Source organism: Misgurnus anguillicaudatus, chromosome 18, assembly GCF_027580225.2.
Source record: "Misgurnus anguillicaudatus chromosome 18, ASM2758022v2, whole genome shotgun sequence".
Taxonomy (NCBI): domain Eukaryota; kingdom Metazoa; phylum Chordata; class Actinopteri; order Cypriniformes; family Cobitidae; genus Misgurnus; species Misgurnus anguillicaudatus.
Window position 1 is genome coordinate 22,756,642 of NC_073354.2, and position 17,770 is coordinate 22,774,411.

The 17,770-nt window shown below is 37.6% G+C and overlaps 1 long non-coding RNA gene across 1 annotated transcript in view; it reads left to right on the forward strand.

Moving 5' to 3' along the window:
- LOC141350338 (uncharacterized) overlaps positions 1-17,770 on the forward strand; it is a 35,798-nt gene that overhangs the window by 12,389 nt on the left and 5,639 nt on the right. The window lies entirely within an intron of this gene.

Below are 17,770 nucleotides of genomic sequence, written 5' to 3' on the forward strand. Positions count from 1 at the left end.
ATTTTATGTATTGTTTTCTCATTGATTTTTCCTATTTTCTTACCATTGTCGCTGTTTGGTTTAGAAGTGAGGTTACATTTTTAGACATCCTAACCCAAACCTCAACTCTAACCCCAATTCCAGGCGAGAATAGTTTTAAAAGCGGAAGAATAACATGTAGAAACCAATACATAAAAGTACATCCTAACCCCAAATCTAACCCCAATCCCAAGCGACAATGATTTAAAAATATGGGAAAAAAGAGAAAGTCGAGCCACGGACACGAGAAACTATTTACAGAAATTCATGCAAGTGTCACGAAAAAGACATTTGTGCTCAAGGCACTTAAAAAAGCTGAATTTTGTGCCATGGACACAAATAAATAGATCAAATTTTGCGTGACTATAACACGACTTTCCGTGACATCATGTTGCTTTACGTGTATTGAGAAAACAACTTCACACTTTTAACGTAATCCAAACCGTAATCCATTTATTAATCTTAGCGTTGTTTATTGTCATAAGGTAAGGAGACCGTTTTGAAAACTGATTCTTTATGTACAGTACTTGCTTAAAATTTTATTTTTATCCAAAAAGTTATGCAGTTTTAAACAACTTTGTTGTAAAAAGGTAAAATGTTTTTCTCATTCGTTTACGTCTGCCCAGTGCAAAGCAACACGCACCCATTCCCTCCATCGATCTGAACATTTCCAGCTGCTGATATGTATTTAATATCCCCTGAATGCATTCCAGTTGTGCACCTCCTCTCAAGGCTATACAGCCTTGCCTGCTATTTCATTTTTTCATTCTGAAAGGTTGTGGGCGATGATTTATAGACCATGTCCAATTGGTTTCTGCGTACCAGTACTGGGCAGGGTGTCACAAGTGTGTTGGTACAGTAGGTAAAAATCCAATAAGGGAAGGGATTAGGGGGCTCGATATGGGTACAAGCCAACATAGCCAAAAAAAGAAACGTTCAGGAAATCAAGTTCCCCATCAAAGAAAGTTTTATGCAGGGGCCTGTGCTAGAGGATTTTTACCCTAATTACCGTGGAGGCTGAGCAGCCCAGCGTCAGATAGCAGGAGCAGTGAAACATAAGACGCTTCGGCTGCAGGACCAGCTCGGTTTGCTACGAGCTTGTTATAAAAAACCCTTTCACCCATTGATACCCTTTTGAAAAAATGAGACTGCTTGCCTTCGGCAAATAAAAGTGTACAGGCACCAAAAGATTCTTTTACTGGGATAATAAAGACATGTGAAACAGTCTTTTCACTTGAGAGAGCCCTGCATTAAGTATTCTTTGGGAGAGAGAGCATGGATTTCTGTCAGTGGGATTGAAGGGGGTTAGAACAGCTGCTGAGGGCTTGGATCTGAAACCATGCTGGCTGCCTGTTTGAAGAGGGCTACGGCTTAACAGGGTCTTCTAATACCTCCATTGTTCGGCATGCAGGGGTGCAGACCTCTAGTGCCAGTCTGGGGTGAAGAGGTCCACAGCTGCTCTGAGACACTGAGGAGAGAATGGCAGTGAATACTGAAGCTTTTCTGGTGATTTCATCCTTTTTTTGGACTTAAGGAGTAAGGAGAGTTAAAAAATTTAATTTAAATGAAAATGTCAAGGCAAGTTATAGCAAACCTTTGCTCTTAACATTGGAGTCTAAGATACATTGTAATCGTATGGTTACATTTTAAACTTTGGAGGTTGTAGGCATTATGATCGCCACTATTGTGCAAATAAAATGTATGACTGATGTCTCCATTCCAATGCAGCACCACTGAGATAACTTTAGACCAGGGGTCTTCGACATGGTGCCCGCGGAGAGTCTGTGAGGTGCCCGCCAAAGCACAATTTATTCATAATCTCAATTGTAAAATGTATTCATTACATATTTTTATAATTAGCTTGGCTTGGTTCACGTATGTTCACATTTTAAAAATAAAATAAAATCAACAAGTAAAGCAAAAAAGTTTTAAGTAGACTATATCAAAAATTAGCCCTCCAGATTGTTTTATCCATTGTGGTAGCCCTTGCTCACAAAAAGGTTGGAGACCCCTGCTTTAGACTTAGACATTTCATTTTCACCTTTCTTGGCCCAAACGTAACTTACGGTAGACTTTCCCAAAGAATCAATTCGCTTGTTGAATCATGACATAAGGAATATTGTTTCTGGGTCCACTCGTTTCAATAGAGGATATTATTTAAACAGGCATTATTTATTCATATTACACATTTAAGCAAAAATGTTATAGTGTACACAGCAGTCTCTAGGCTCACAAAATTACTGACAATTATATATTAATAATTTGTAAAAAAAAAAAAAAAGTCCATTAGTCCATGTCTGGTCAACTCGGATTTTGTTATGGAGATAAAAATTAGGATCTGGTGTTTTGGTAGTTTTGGAGTGTATATTAGTGTGATTTATTTTCTAAACAAGCAGATAACAACAGCGTCTGAAAAGATTATTTCTCAAACAAGCCAAATAATTAACAAGTTTAGCCGCTAGTCAGACCGATAAACAAACACAGACCGGAAGTTAACTTAGGGCCAGGCGTGTAACCGTGGCAATGTGCGTGCATTCAATGAAACGATCTATATCAATAGTAGAGAATATAACATTATATAACACTGGCCTTAATTATATACTACGTGAATACAAAGAGAGAGTGCGTGGGGTGTATTGGTACACAGAAGTCACGGTTTGGTTCGTACCTTGGTTCAGGGGTCATGGTTCGGAGCGGATTCGGTACAAAAGAAAAAAGCATTAAATACCAAATGCCTGGGATCATTTATTAATAGTTAAAAAAGGCAGTGGTGGCCGGTGACTTCTTTTTTCGAGGGCGCTCGATGCGAAGTTCGTCACAACATGTATTTAGCCCATCATGTGTGTGGTTCCTTTTTTCAAGATATGTGTTCTGCACGTCGAGTGATCCTGTGTGCTTCACGTGTCTTGTCAAAATAAGTGCCTGCTGCAGACGCGTCTAAAGTGTTTATGATAAAAGAGACGCTCGCGTTTGCCAGATACTCGCATAATCTCATGCGTAATCAGAGTTTACTGTTAAGGGAGCTTGTTTTTTGATGAATTTTACTTTATAAATTTACTGGATATACCTTGGTTAAAATATGTTTTCTGTAGTGAGTGAATGGGATATGTGTGGTTACTATAATTTTCCTAAAAATACCATAGTAAAACTATGGTGAATTTTCCTGAGGGATAAGTGTTGTTTAGAGTCACTTCTCATAGCAGCAAGCACTGGGTAAACACATATTGTCTTCTTTTAAGAGGTGTAAGTGCACTCATCTGAGATTTGCGCTGTTGAGACCCGCCTTTACAACATCAGGTGACACACCATCCCCGTCCTATCTACCCCTCGTGGATCACCTGTAACTTAATCAGATGCAAGCTGTTTGCCGCACTGTGCAGACCGATCGGCACATCCAATTCAAGTATCGTGAGAGCAACTCAAGCGATTGCTCCTTGACATTCACTTCTTTAGGCTTCTTATTAAGCTTTCAAAAGGCTCTCATACATGTATTCATCGTCAGACTGTGCGCACCAAAACGTGACGGTTCGGGCAAATACACATGCCGCATATATATATATATATATATATATATATATATATATATATATATATATATATATATATATATATATATATATATATATAATGCTTTTTTATCTATTCCTCAATACAGAAGCATGTTAAAATGATTGTTCATCACTGGTGAGTGGGAACAAACAACTCTGCCTATTTTCTTTTACTAAATCAGTATGTGGATGCAAACTTTAAAATCATTTGACGACCAAAGAGTTAGGAGCAGACAGCTGCAATTTTCCGTAATCTGAATTTATCCGCCGCTACCGAGACGTTCGTAGGGAAGCAGCCGCGAGAATAATAGGTCTATTGATCTCTCTTGCGTCTGAATGCGCCTTCCATTGACTTCCCCCTTTGGAATAGCACGAATCTGGATCACAATAGGACCCCAATGCAAATTCTAGGCACTGTTAAACATCCAGGCCAGAAGGGAGCGTTCAATGCATCCAGCACCACTGACCCATGCAGCGGGGTCTGAGGAGAATGCAAATAATATAGGACTCTATTTTGGGCAAGACTAGGGTGGATCAGAGTCGGAGATTGAATCTGACCTCTGGTCATGTGGCTGCCTGGTCCAACAGTAACCCAAACAAACACGGTGGAGAGCCTTCCTGATGAGATTGAAAAGGGAAACGTGTGGGTGTAGTCGCCACAACCAGAGTAGCAGCACATAAAGTGGAAAACACTTTGTAGTATAATTCACTGACTCGTGGTTAACAATGTCATGTTCTTCTATTATGCTGTAACCTTCCTTGCATAGAGATAAACACGCAGGAAATGTAAATATGTAACGTGTTAGAGTCGACCTATATTTTTGCAGCCCATCATCAGTCGAGTTTCAGCTGCCACACTTGACCAGAGCAAACAGTTCGTTTGTATCAAACCGGTGAGGGCTGCGCTCAATTCCATTTTTAGTTCTCACCTCGAGCGCACTGCCTGCATTCATCTTTGACTGGAGCATTGTTAAACAACATTAAATCAGGTAGACAAGCGAGACAATTTCATTATGTGTCTAGATGAAGGTAGCAGACAAAAGTGAAGGCGGAGATGAAATCTACTGGATGTAATGCAAATGCAGGACTGCGATCAGCTCAGTAAGGGGGCTGGGGGAGTAGATCTCCGGTATATGTTTGGAATAGGGCGAAAATTGATTTATGGATGAATTTATTGGAATATAGCGTTGGATAAATCCAGATTTTTTGAAAATATTTTTTATGTAAATATATGTCCTTGCATGTAAAAACCCATCTGAAGTTTTTTTTTTTGTAATTTGCCATTTTCTACATAAAACAAAAACAAAATAATGTTAAGAATATTCTGTGAAAGGATGATATCTTTTATACTGACTATATCTTTACAGTCCCAGAGTGGATAATCTGATAACATCACCCTTGCAGTTTCAGCCAATCTGTATATTTTGTGAAACGATGATATCAGCACCCCACATCTCGACCCTTAGTCAGACACCGCTATGTTACGTAACAGCAATAACAATGGCGGATTACACATGCTTGTGTTTGTGCTGCAGAAGGTAGTGAGCAAAATATTCTGCTCCTTTGCTACTACGGTAACAAATGATTATCCACAACAACAAGTGCTGCATCCAAATACCAAACTTGAGGTCTTGACCACTTGAGAGCGTGTGCATGTGACAGGAAGTAAGTGTGCAAGACTGTCCCATGTCTTAAAACTGGCAAAGTGCAGTGCCCTTAATGCACACTAAACAAACACACTGCTTCGGGGTGGTATTCAATTTTGCATTTTGAAGTAGACGCTATCTGACAAAGCTCGCGCTATTTAATGTGCACTTCCGGTTTACAATACCTCCGAGTTATCCTAGACACGACTAGGCCGGTGTGCGACCCCCTTTAGTCTTTTGGACGAAAATGCTTTTTAGTTTTAGTCACATTTTAGTCACTTATAAACTTAATAGTTTTAGTCAAGTTTTAGTCGACGAAAATACAAAAAGGTTTTAGTCAAGTTTTAGTCGATGAAAACACAAAAAGGTTTTAGTCAAGTTTAAGTCAATTTTAGTAAAAAAAAAGGTAATCTTTAACAAATTAATTTAGGTTAAAAAGTGTGGTGTATTTAATACTATTAAAATGTGCATTAAGGTTGTCCCTGAGGGCTTGCCGTTGTTTAAGTCGTTGTGCCTCCTGCGCATGTCATAACAAAAAAGTTGAGCCTGATATACCCTCATGTTGAGTTTGTGTGTTACGCTGACACCTCGCTTATAAAGTTGAGAAATGCCTGCCTTGCCTTATTTAAATACACCACAAAAAGTATTGGAAATGGGCTTAGGTTTGACAAGTAGATACATGTAAAACCTTAAGCTTATCATGAAATGTGTCACAAGCCGATTGTTGAGTAAAATCGAATGTATATGATATGTTAACAGCGTGACTTGTTAGTTACCTTTACTTCAGGTGCCGCTTGAGATTTGGTGGTATTCTTTCCACCTAGTTTGTGGCCACATTTACCGTCCTCTCCCAATATGCATTCCGTTTTTCTTTCTGATGATTTATACTGAAAGTTAGTCCATAAATCATCTCGTTGTTTCCGTTTATTGGCGTCACTGCCACGATCCTTCGAACTCGCCACAGCCGCAGGTGTGTTGTTGTTGTTGTGTGAAATCTGGTGCGCGTGTGCGGCATGGTGGCAGCCGGGTGGTGGGCGTACCCAAAACAAGGAAAGGAAGCGGCAGCATTGCTGTTACTTTTTAGCTAAAAACAGACAGATTTCATGCAAAATAGGGAGAAATGACATGCATTGTGAACGTCAGACTTATAATCATTTTCGTTCCGTCTCGTCTCATCAATGAAAACTCGAAAGTGTCTCGTCATGTTTTCGTCACCTTAGAACCATTTTAAGCTAGTCATCGTCGCGTTATCGTCATAAAAAAGGTACGTCAACGAAATCATTTCATTATCGCAATCTTTCACGAAAACAACACTGGTGGAAACTTTTTAATTGTAAGTTAATTAATGGATATTACAAAATTTTAGTAAATAAAACTAATAAGTTTGGTGCAAATTGTTGCCACCTGGATTGACATTTTTATACTTGCTAAGTGTGTCCCACTGGGTGAATAATTCAACATGAACACTTGGGATCTTCTTGCCCACTAGAACACTAGTACAGTCTTTACTACACAGGAAATACATCATGTATGTAGTCAACATCAGGTGAAGTGCAAAGACCGCAAGTGTGGGTATTTGGACGCAACCAAGGTGTGCATCCCAATTCAGGGGCTGCGTCCTTTGAAGGCTGTATTTGAAGGCCAATGATGTCACCGGGCCGCGACGAAGGCTGTCCCAACTCAAAGGCTCCTTCACATGCAGCCTTCATTTTCCCTGAAACCATCCATAGATGGATCCTTCACAGCCTTGGCTATCCCAAGATTTAATGTGCGCTTGCCACGTCTGAGTATTTTGAAATAATGGCATGTAAACTACATCGATTTGAGTAAGTGTTTGTTTCAGTAGTTGCTTTTTTATGCAGATATTTATTGAAAACTTAACTTTACAGAAAAAAAAGATTTGGATAGGGAAAGCTCTGGCTTCATGTGGATGTGGCCTTAGTGACTGACAGCCTTAGTCCCTGCATTTACTTTCATTATATGGAAAATGGAAAAAATTGCAGTGTCAGCATTCTACAAAACGTCCTCCCTTGGGTTCCACATAAGAAAAGTCATATGGGTTCGGAAGAGCATGAGGGTTTAATAATATCAGCGAGTAAATTAAATTTTAATTTCGGGTCAACTGTCCCTCTAGGCTTTTTTCCTCTTCTGCAGTGAAACTGTTCAACCTATCAGGTGTGAATGTTATATGTCTGTCAGTTCAGCTACAGAAAAGTCATTAGAGACAACAACCTAATAAATAAGTTTTAAAGCCCCCAGTCATCTAGGAACCTTCCACTGTCTGGACTTTCAATTAAACTTCACCTAATAAATACCATCACCTCTGCAAAAGGATAATGAGCATATTCAGGTTTGGCCCAGACTTACAGGAGGAGCAACCTAGCTTTAACACAGTTACCTAAATTGCTCTTTGATTTTATGAAGAGGGTTTGACACAGTCCCATCTGGAAAAAGGTATGCTGAGGAGAACTGCCTGTTTTCATTACCCCTGTCTTCAGTAACTTTCATCTCATATAGAGAGACCAAGTGGAAATGATAGGCTTTATACAAATACACACAATGTACATAAACAAACATACAAACAAGGTCTTTCTTTCTTTCTTTCTTTCTTTTCTTCTTTCTTTCATTCTTTCTTTCTTTCTTTCCTCCCTCCCACCCCCTGAGGTCATTATAATTGGACCCTCATTTCCTGAGCTCGAATCGTCTGACTTCCTATAATGGACTTGGTTCTTCTCATGGCCTTGTTACATTCAAATAGGAACCAAATGCAAATAGCCAAAAAGCCATGGCCATCAGATAAAAGATTGTGGCGACAGACAGAGACCTGATCAAGAAAGTTTATAGCAGCCACTCCACTGTTGTTTAAATGTGTTTTGAGATAACATCAGCAAATGTGGAAGTTTTACCCGTTTGACCTGGAACACTGAGTCGCCACTTATTCCATTACATTTTGCATACAGATAAGCTAAAAATAGCTTGGAAACTTTTGCACAAACATTTATTTCTATGGCTGGAATGTCACATTATCCACATTATGTATAGACGCATGTTATATATCAAACATTAGATTTTGTGATAAACTTGAAGGGCCTCCTGAAGCCTAATGGTAATATGTCAGTGTAAATGACTGGTGCTTTGAAACACTTCATTCACAGTACAGATTTTGTTGATAGTGCACTGGTTTATTTTGTTTTGACTGCTTGCATTTGAACAGTCTATGGTCTGGTAACAATAGATCCTTCCCTCAAGCAAGTGTTTTTGCTTACCCAAAATTAACATATGACTAAAAGACTTTAATGAGCAGCATTCAGGACTCCTGCGCTTATCTCAGGAAATGAAATAATCACTTGATTTTGATTTGAGATTATTTTAGAGTCTAATAGTCTTTTTCTCATCCAGTTTAAGGTCAGTTTGTTTCATTCACATACATTTAAAGAAGACAGCAAATGTTTTTGCTTCAAACTGTCTTCCTGTTTATGGATAGACTGGTCATGCAAAATAACAGCATGAGGTTTTTCCTGTCAACATAATCAGTTTGGACATGTTTGTGATTGTATTTTCTGATAGTTTTGTCAACCTAACGCTACACCAAATGTGAGATAGGGAATATGGAAAAATGCCTGACACAAAACCTGCACATTTTTAACCTACACGTTTTTCTCACGCGAAATCACTTCTTTAAGCAAAACTATAACTATGTGAATCTGTCAATGTCGTGATAGTTGCCCTAAACAGGTGGTCTATCTCACCCTCATCCATAATAGCCCCCATGTCTGACCAACTCATGATCCATCACCACTTCCTCTAGGCTGATATCATTCTTGTCATCACCTGGATCTCCATTGTGGCCTCCATCAAGACTTTTCCTGTAACAGACCTGCATGTCTGCACACAAACACCCAAATGACTTTCCTTAAAAGCCAGCAGAAACAAGGAGTTAAAACCTGTCACTTCACATCCTGTAAACTAGCACATGCTGTTTCTGAGAAAAAGCATGTTTAAAACATCCACAGTAACTGTAAAATAAGCATAAAACTACCCTTTAAAACTCATTAGAGAGACATTAAAATCTGCAGGCGGTTTGTCTTTGATGCCTGTCATTATTAGAGTATAGTAAAGTCCAGATGAAGGGGTTAGACCGGTTCATGTCTGGGATGCAGGTGATTTAGTTTCTCTCTGTAGGGGGCTCCCTCACATGTTACTGTGACATTCCATGTGCCAAAGTATTATTAATGACTTGCTGAACTTTTACAGGACAGATCAAAGGTATCGATTAAGGCTTCACATAGAAATTCATTGATGTACAATTTCGGGCATATTTAGGGGACGTTTACACAACACTAGTGGACTACAAACTGAGACGTTTTTCATTTGTGTTTGTTTGCGTACAGATAACATTGTTATCAAAACAGTCCCTGTTCACACGGCTGAGTCTAAATATTTGGTGTTTCAACCTGATCTCACGAGAATTCGTACATATTTTACGAGTTGGCTAAATGGTATGAATTCATACGAAGTTAAAACCGAACCCCGCACCTAACCCCAACGTCACATGGGGTCAAGGCAAATCGTACAAAAACTTACGAATGTGGTCGTATGAAATGCTCGTGAGATAGCGTTGGGTGTTTCAGTCTGTCCAAAGTACGATTTCAGGACTACTCAAACTTACAGAAACATACCGTATTTTCCAGACTATAAGTCAAGTTTTTTTGCATAGTTTGGCTGGTGCTGCGTCTTATTATCAGGTGTGCGTTGTAAGTCAGTATGAATTAATTTCGACATATATGAGGCAAGAGAAACCATTACCGTCTATAGCCGTGAGAGACCACTGCTCCTGTACAGTGTTGGGAAATGTTACTTTTAAAAGTAATGCATTACAATATTACGTTACTCCCAAAAAAACTAATTGTGTTACTTAGTTTCTTTTCATGGAAAGTAATGCTTTTACGTTACTTTTTAGTTACTTTTGCGTTATTTTTTCTTGGTTGAGGCTTGATTTCTTTCAGGCCTTGAAGGTGTTTTTTATGACTGAAAAGTTCTGCATTTAGAAATTGCATATATTTTATCACAAAAATGTCTATCTCAGTTTCTGACTCAAACTGTTCCCACACAGGCCTGTACGCATAGAGTGTATAATGTGACTACGTTCAGTTTAATTCAGTACATATTTTTTTTAATTGAATTAAGTAAACTAGAAAAAGTAACTTGCATTACTTTTTAAAAAAGTAACTCATATATTAATGTGTACATTTAAAAAGTAATGCGTTACTTTACTCGTTACTTCAGAAAAGAAATATTATTATGTAATGCACGTTACTTGTTATGCGTTATCCCCAACACTGCTCCTGTATTTATATAATTTAATGAATTCAGTGATTTGGAATGACAAGCCTGCAAACTCGCTTCGCCTATTCAGGCTTCCAGGTATGTTCTGTATGCTATTGTTTATCGTGTAAATAACTAATAATGTTATGTTAACGTATGGACACCAATTCAGGCTGCTGTTCTTTGGGCTATTGTTTAGTTAAATAACTCGTCTTTCCAGATTAAATGTGTGTTCTTCAGCTTGGATTTTGTGAAATAAATTTCTAAATAAATGCGACGTATAGTCCACTGTGACTTATATATGTTATTTTGTCTGCATAACGCATTTTTGATTGGTGCGATTTATACGATAAATATACTGTATATACCCCAACCCTAACCCCAAACCCCCCAAAATGTTAAAGTTTGAGGGTTTAACATAAACTACGTTGTTGTCATGTAAACAAATTTGAAACACCAAATATTTAGTGAAAGCCCTGTTCACACGGATCTCTGGAATCTACTATAAAATGGTGTATTATGCATGCCACACTGTAAAAAAAGATTTTCGGTTCAACTTAAAAAGTAAATGTTCTTGCTGTCTAAAAATTTGGAGTTTAAGTTGACTTTTTTGAGTTAACTAATATATTTAAGTTGAATTAACTCAAAATTTTAAAGCAACACAAAATAGCCACTGGTTTCACAAATTTGCATTTTTGTTGTTTACACAGAGACGAGAAAGGTGACGTTTTCGAAAACTTGCACTATGAAACCCACTTTAAAACGGTTGCGTTTTTAATCCTCTAAAATTGTCATGTAACTTAAATGAACAGCCAGAATTAGTAAAATGTTTTTTTTTGTTGTTGTTGAAAAAAATAATTAAAAATGGTGTTGTGTTACCGGCCCCTTAGTTTAAGCATGTTTAAGTTCACATTTTGATGCCAAATGTTGCTTGTTTTTCACTTTTAAGTGTCTGCCAAACAATTTTTAGAAGAGATTTAGCAATAGAGAAGTGACAATCCTGGCGAGTGATGAAAAGAGAGAGAGAGAGGCTTTAAAAAATCCACACCTCAGGCCAGCCATCTGTTACAGAAGCTAAAGAACAACAGAGAAGGCTCATCGTGACCAGTCACCAATATCTGTGTACACACTCTGTCTATCAGAATGTATGTACTATCAACAGCTGGCCATTACCTGAGGGTAGATTTCTGCTCCGTTAAACATTTGGACGTTGCTTCAGGGGTTCGAGTTGTTTTGTGGATCTGTATTAGGTACTCAAACCATTTGGGCATGTTGTATCATATTCAATTTTTATTTTACCACATTAAATGTTTATATTAGACAATTAGCATGACATCAATGTTGTGGATTGCCAAAGCTAAAAATAGGTACACTCTGCTATGTAACAAAACATTTTTATTACTTCAATACACTTTGAGAAAAAAGAAGCTGTCACTGGGGTGGTAGTAGTATCCTTTCAAAAAATATACTTTGGTACATAAAAAGGTGCTTCTTAGTACCCCAAAGGTATATATTTTTTTTGTAAATGGTACATATTAGGACCTTTTTAAAGGGTACCGTCGTAGTGATAGCTTTTTACTAGTGATGCACCGATGTACCGTCCACCGATATGTATCGGCCTATTTTTGATGAATTTGAAAACATCTGCATATTGGCAATAGCACGAGAAACGCAGACACTGATTGTTTTTTCAACATAATTAATCAAAATAAATAAAATATTAAAATAATTAAATACTTCACAAAACAAAATAAAATACAAATTATAGTTTGTCAAAAGTGCGATGGGGAAAAAAATGTAAATCACGTTGTTAATCACATAAGAGATTACTTATTCATGTGAGCCATGCAGGGGTGAGTTTCCCAAACAACGAGGTAACTCGTTGCTGAACGACCATAGTACGATGCATCGTTGGAGAAACGACCTAGCTACTCACGACTGCTTCCCAAAAGCATAGTAACTTTGTCGCACATTCGTCGTTTGAACCATGTTGGTTTAACAATGAAGTTGATGATGTCACATGGGAGGTGAAGTACTAATTAATCTATGCAAATCGATTTAATGTCAGATTATTGCTGTAAATAACATATATTGCATCGGAAGACTGATTTTGTTACCGTGATTTAGTTATCGGTTGTTTATTTTAAAGATATTTAATTCACGCGCAAGTTCCCTCTTACATCACTCCTCCCAAGGGATTTCCCCAGGGTCTAAAAGCACGTAGGCTGCGCTCATGCACAGTTTCAAATGCAACGCTTTAAATACAAACTTAAAGACATAAAATTTGTAATATATTTAGAATGATGGATATACATTGTACTACATGTTTTTTGCTTATTTTGTTCAAAAGCATGATTAACGTAAGTCTACATATGATAATAACAAGGAACTATGCTTCTAACGACAGGTCAAGAGTTAGCGATGCAGTTTGCGAATGTTCGTTTGAATGATGGTTTCAGTAACACCAAATCATTGAACGATGTTAGAAACGATGGAACTTACGATGTTCGTTGGCTAACGATGCTTTTGGGAACGCACCTTAGTCAGAGTATTTCAGAAAATGTATGCAGTCTGGGCTTTTTTCAAAATCTCGGAAAAGACCAAAAATCGCCAAAATTGTATCTTACTTTGTGCCTCTCTTATAATGTTGGTTAGTTGAATGTTAAATAGATCCAATCCATGTTCAGTAAAAGGAATGCAGTTGATGCAGAAATAAACTAGCTAATAGGACAATTGTATAATATTGTATATTACAACATAATAGTGTTAAATATTGGTATCGGCATTGGCCAGTATTTGTCTGTTTAAATTGGTATCGCCCCCCAAAAACATCATATCGTGCTACTTCTCCCTACTTTTTACTTTTATTTCTGACAGTGTACTGTCTATATAAAACTATAAAAACTTTTTTCCTATTAACATTATGTGGTTACAAACAAACCCAACATGCGTCAGTCTTTTTATGGCAATGTATCTTATGATTCAAGATTCAAATTGATTTTTTTGGCATGGTATAAGAGACTTGTCAAAGCGTAGAAATATTCAATAGACACATTCAAAATAAAAAGTTTTACAAATATACATTGTTCCAAGCCATGGTTGGGTAAAATATGGACAAATCCAAACATTGGGTTAAATTACCCTTGAAAATGTCCATATTAAATCCAGTGATGGGTTGACACAACCCGGTAAAAAGTAAATGTTTTTTTTCTCCTATTTTATCATTGTAAATTCTTGGTATTTTCTACTTGTGTTTTCTTGGTAGCACAAGAACACAGTGTAATCTGTGGCATGTTAATTACCATTTATTTGCATGTTGAAAAGTACTGTAGCCCAGATGTTACATTATAACATGTCATAATTTTATTTTAGGATTAGCCTACTACATATTATTTAGTAATTATTTTGATTCAAAATATCGGTCCATAACCATAAATGCATTTATGTACAAATATTTTTTCTTAAAAGTATTTATTTAATGATTGGATATATTATGTTAATTCCATCTAACATTACAACAGTCATTAATTTGCATTACTTTACTAATGGTACTCTGATAACAATGTTCCTCAACCTCATACACAGATTGGCCTTGAGGAATAGTGTGAGGATTGTGTTTTAAAAATGCTGACGACTGTACAGAAAGACACTGTAGTGGAAACAGCAGAGGACAGAAGCTGGAAGGGCGGGGATTGAACCTTGCATTCATTTGCAAAACACTCAGGGAATGGCCCATCCATTTCACCCTGGCCTTTTCCAGACCCCCCGCTGTAGAGATGCTATCTTGTCACCTTAATAATGGCTGTGCATACAAAAAGTGGCTTGAGCTCGGTTGGCACTTCAATTCAGTTCTGGAGGAGGGGCCTAGATAAACACCTAGAGAATGACTTGAATGATAGCACCAAAGGCCAAAGCTTTGCCTTGGGATTCACTTATCTGAATGGTAATAAGAAATGCAAACAGAACCGAGAGTGCAAATAAAAAAGGCACAGTGTTCATTACTCATTTGGAGTAAGAAGAAAAGAAAGATGAAATGGGAGCAGATGGAAAGAAAGGTCTTCGGTCTTTAGAAGGCTTTTTTGAGGTTTTCAGAAGGACCAACTACTGCTCTCATAGATTTGAGGTATCAAAACTCGACTCCAGAAAATTCTGGAACATGAGATGGGTTTGTGTGGCTACTCCGGGTCGGACCGCTTGATAGGCTGTCTGCCTTCTTGAAAGCTCGCTAGATCAATTTGCAAGCGGGAAGGAAATACCCCTGAGGAAATCAAATCCACGGCTATTACACAGCCCTGCCGCTGGCCAAATACATGCATATACAATTGGGATAGAGCAGCTGCAGGTGACAGATAAAAAGTACGCATTCAGCATTTTCAGACCTGACTTGCCTGTCCTCCACAGGCACATACATATTCAAATAATTACTGTGAGGTACTGAATGAATATTTGATATCAATGGAGTGAGCATGCTTAGTCATATCTCATAAAACAGGCTTGGTAACTCCAGGCTTTATGCCAAGTAAACAATCAATTTTGGACCCCTGAGCTCATTGTCCTGCCGTGGGGTCCTGGTGAGAACAATCCCAGCATGCACTCTGTGGTCAACTTCATTAAAACTCTCCCTAAGCCCTACCGCCAAAGCCTTTAAATTTGCACAACAGAAAAAGGTGATGTATGACAGTCATTGTCTTCTGAATACATTGGATTGGCATAAACAAAATTAGCATTTAGTATTTTGTAACTATCTCAAAAATTACAAAATGACATTGACCACTAGGCCACAAAGGCAATTGATTTAACAAATATGATGCAGAAGTGCTCCTGTAGCTCAGTAGGTAAAGAATTGCATTAGCTGTGCAAAATGTCATGGGTTCAATTCCTAGAGAATGCACATACTGATAAAATGTATAGCTTGAATACACAGATTTATCTTGTTTGCTTAATAGACCACATGGCAAAAATTATTTATCACTGTGAGAATACATCAAACTTTAAATTCATCAAACTTACGTGCGAACATGCACGGTCGAACACACAGCCTTGTAAAGCATATTTTATTTGACAGAAATGGTTACGGTTACCAAAATCTGATGGTGCACGTACAGTGCGTGGACCCTTGAATATGCATAAAAATGGGACTGGCTTTACTACACAATGTTTTGAACTGAGCTACAGTATATTTAAAGGAAAACACCACAGTTTTTCTAAATTTTACTATGTTCTTACCTCTACTTAGATGATTTAATACACATTTTTTCAATGTGTGCACTTTAATCTTTGTACAGTGCTTAGTGAATGTGTTAGCATTTAGCCTAGCCCCATTCATTCGGCTCCAAACAAAAGTTTTATTTTGTGCCACCATACTTACTCATGTAAGTCATAGGGAAAACATGGAAGTGTTTGGTGGCTTCTAAATTCATCCCTGTTTGGAGCCATAGGAATGAATGGGGCTAGGCTAAATGCTAACACATTCACGAGGCGCTGTACAAAAATTAAAAGTGTACACATTGAAAAAAGATAGGTATGTATTAATTCATCTAAGTTGAGGTAAGAACATAGTAAAAAATTGAAAGACGGTGGTGTTTTCCTTTAAAATGTGTTATAATTTGCACCTTCATTGGATTTTTTATTGTGTCACAATTTGTCCTTGTCTAATATTGTGAGTAAAAACTAAAAACTGACTTTTTTAAATAAAAACAACTCCTAATGTGATTTTTCACCGCATAAGTTTGGAAACTCCATTTATAAAGGCCATTATAAAGGTAGGTGGAAATATAAAAAATATACATCTTGTATGACCTTGCAGTGTGAATATAATTCAGAACAGTGAATAAGTAAGTGGCACACATTGACAAATTATGTCAAGAGAAATTCATACATTTTTTCACAAATGCATAAAATGAATCTGGGATGAACAACATCATCACTGGCTGTTCATCTCGTAAATCATCACAAGGCTAATGGAAGCAGCAAATACATGCACACAAAAAAAATACCATACACATAATAACGTATGCTACAATAACAACAGGAGATCTTCATTTAAAGTCTGTGCTCAGCTCTTTGATTCAGAAACTGTTCCTTTTTCTAGATATGATCGGATTTATTTTGTTTTCCTTGAGCTTCAAAGACAATTTCTACTTTACGGCATGCAAATGGGACCATCCGCATGCTCGCAGGATTCTTTCTTAGCTTATCTGCAGCAGAGCAGGCCTGGCCAATCTTATCCACCTCTATATGTTCAATATTTATGGAGCGCAACGAGCTCTAACCAATGTTTTCTCCTTTTACTTCCTGATAAAAAAATGAACAGTGTGACACAGACCATGAAGCTTTCATCAAACTCTGGCTCTGTTTTTATCAAGAGAGACCACTGACCAATTGAGTGAGCTGACCCCCATTGCCCTGGACTTATAATCTTATGAATACAAATTTAGGATACAGTCACAGTTTCTAGACACACCACCTGAATCCCTCAAAGCAGTTTTCCCTGAATAATATAAACATGGACACAATGGCTTTAAGACCAGCAGTTTTTTATAGAATATGAATCTATGGGGCTGTTTAAATGTGGTATTAAGATGCGTTTAGGTCGATCGGATCACAAATGCCGTATAAATGGCATGTAAAATGTTTTTTAAGCTTGTCTACTTTTGACCACATTCAGAGGTACTTGAAAACACATACTAATCTACTTTGTAATTTACTGAGCACAATCTTTCTCCATCGTTCTTGCCTATCATTGATTAAACTAAAGCGGCTGCTCTTCGCCCTTTTTATCCCTTCAAAGTAATCAGGACAGAAACACTCAAAAGTGGACAAAAGATACAGATTAAAACACCAGGTGTGAATGGACATCTACTTGTGATCTGATCGACCAAAACAGATCTTAAAACCAGGTATGAATAGGGTCTATACATCTGGGATCAGATGTTTTCAAAAACACATATACATGTATATGGACCAGTTTGCAAGGCTCCCCCTCCCTCACACACAAGAAAGAAACTGGATATGTTAAAAAGACACAGGCCTATTGAACAATATCCCCTACTATAAAACAATCACAGCTCTGGGAGCCAGACCAACTTCTCTCAATGACTGATAGTAAACTCCTGCCAAGACAGACGCAGTAGTATAAAAAAAAAGAAAGAGTGCGAAAAAGTTTTGTTTGATTTAACCATCGCTATGTAAATGTCACGAAGCCCAGCAACATGTTTGCTAAATACACTTGCA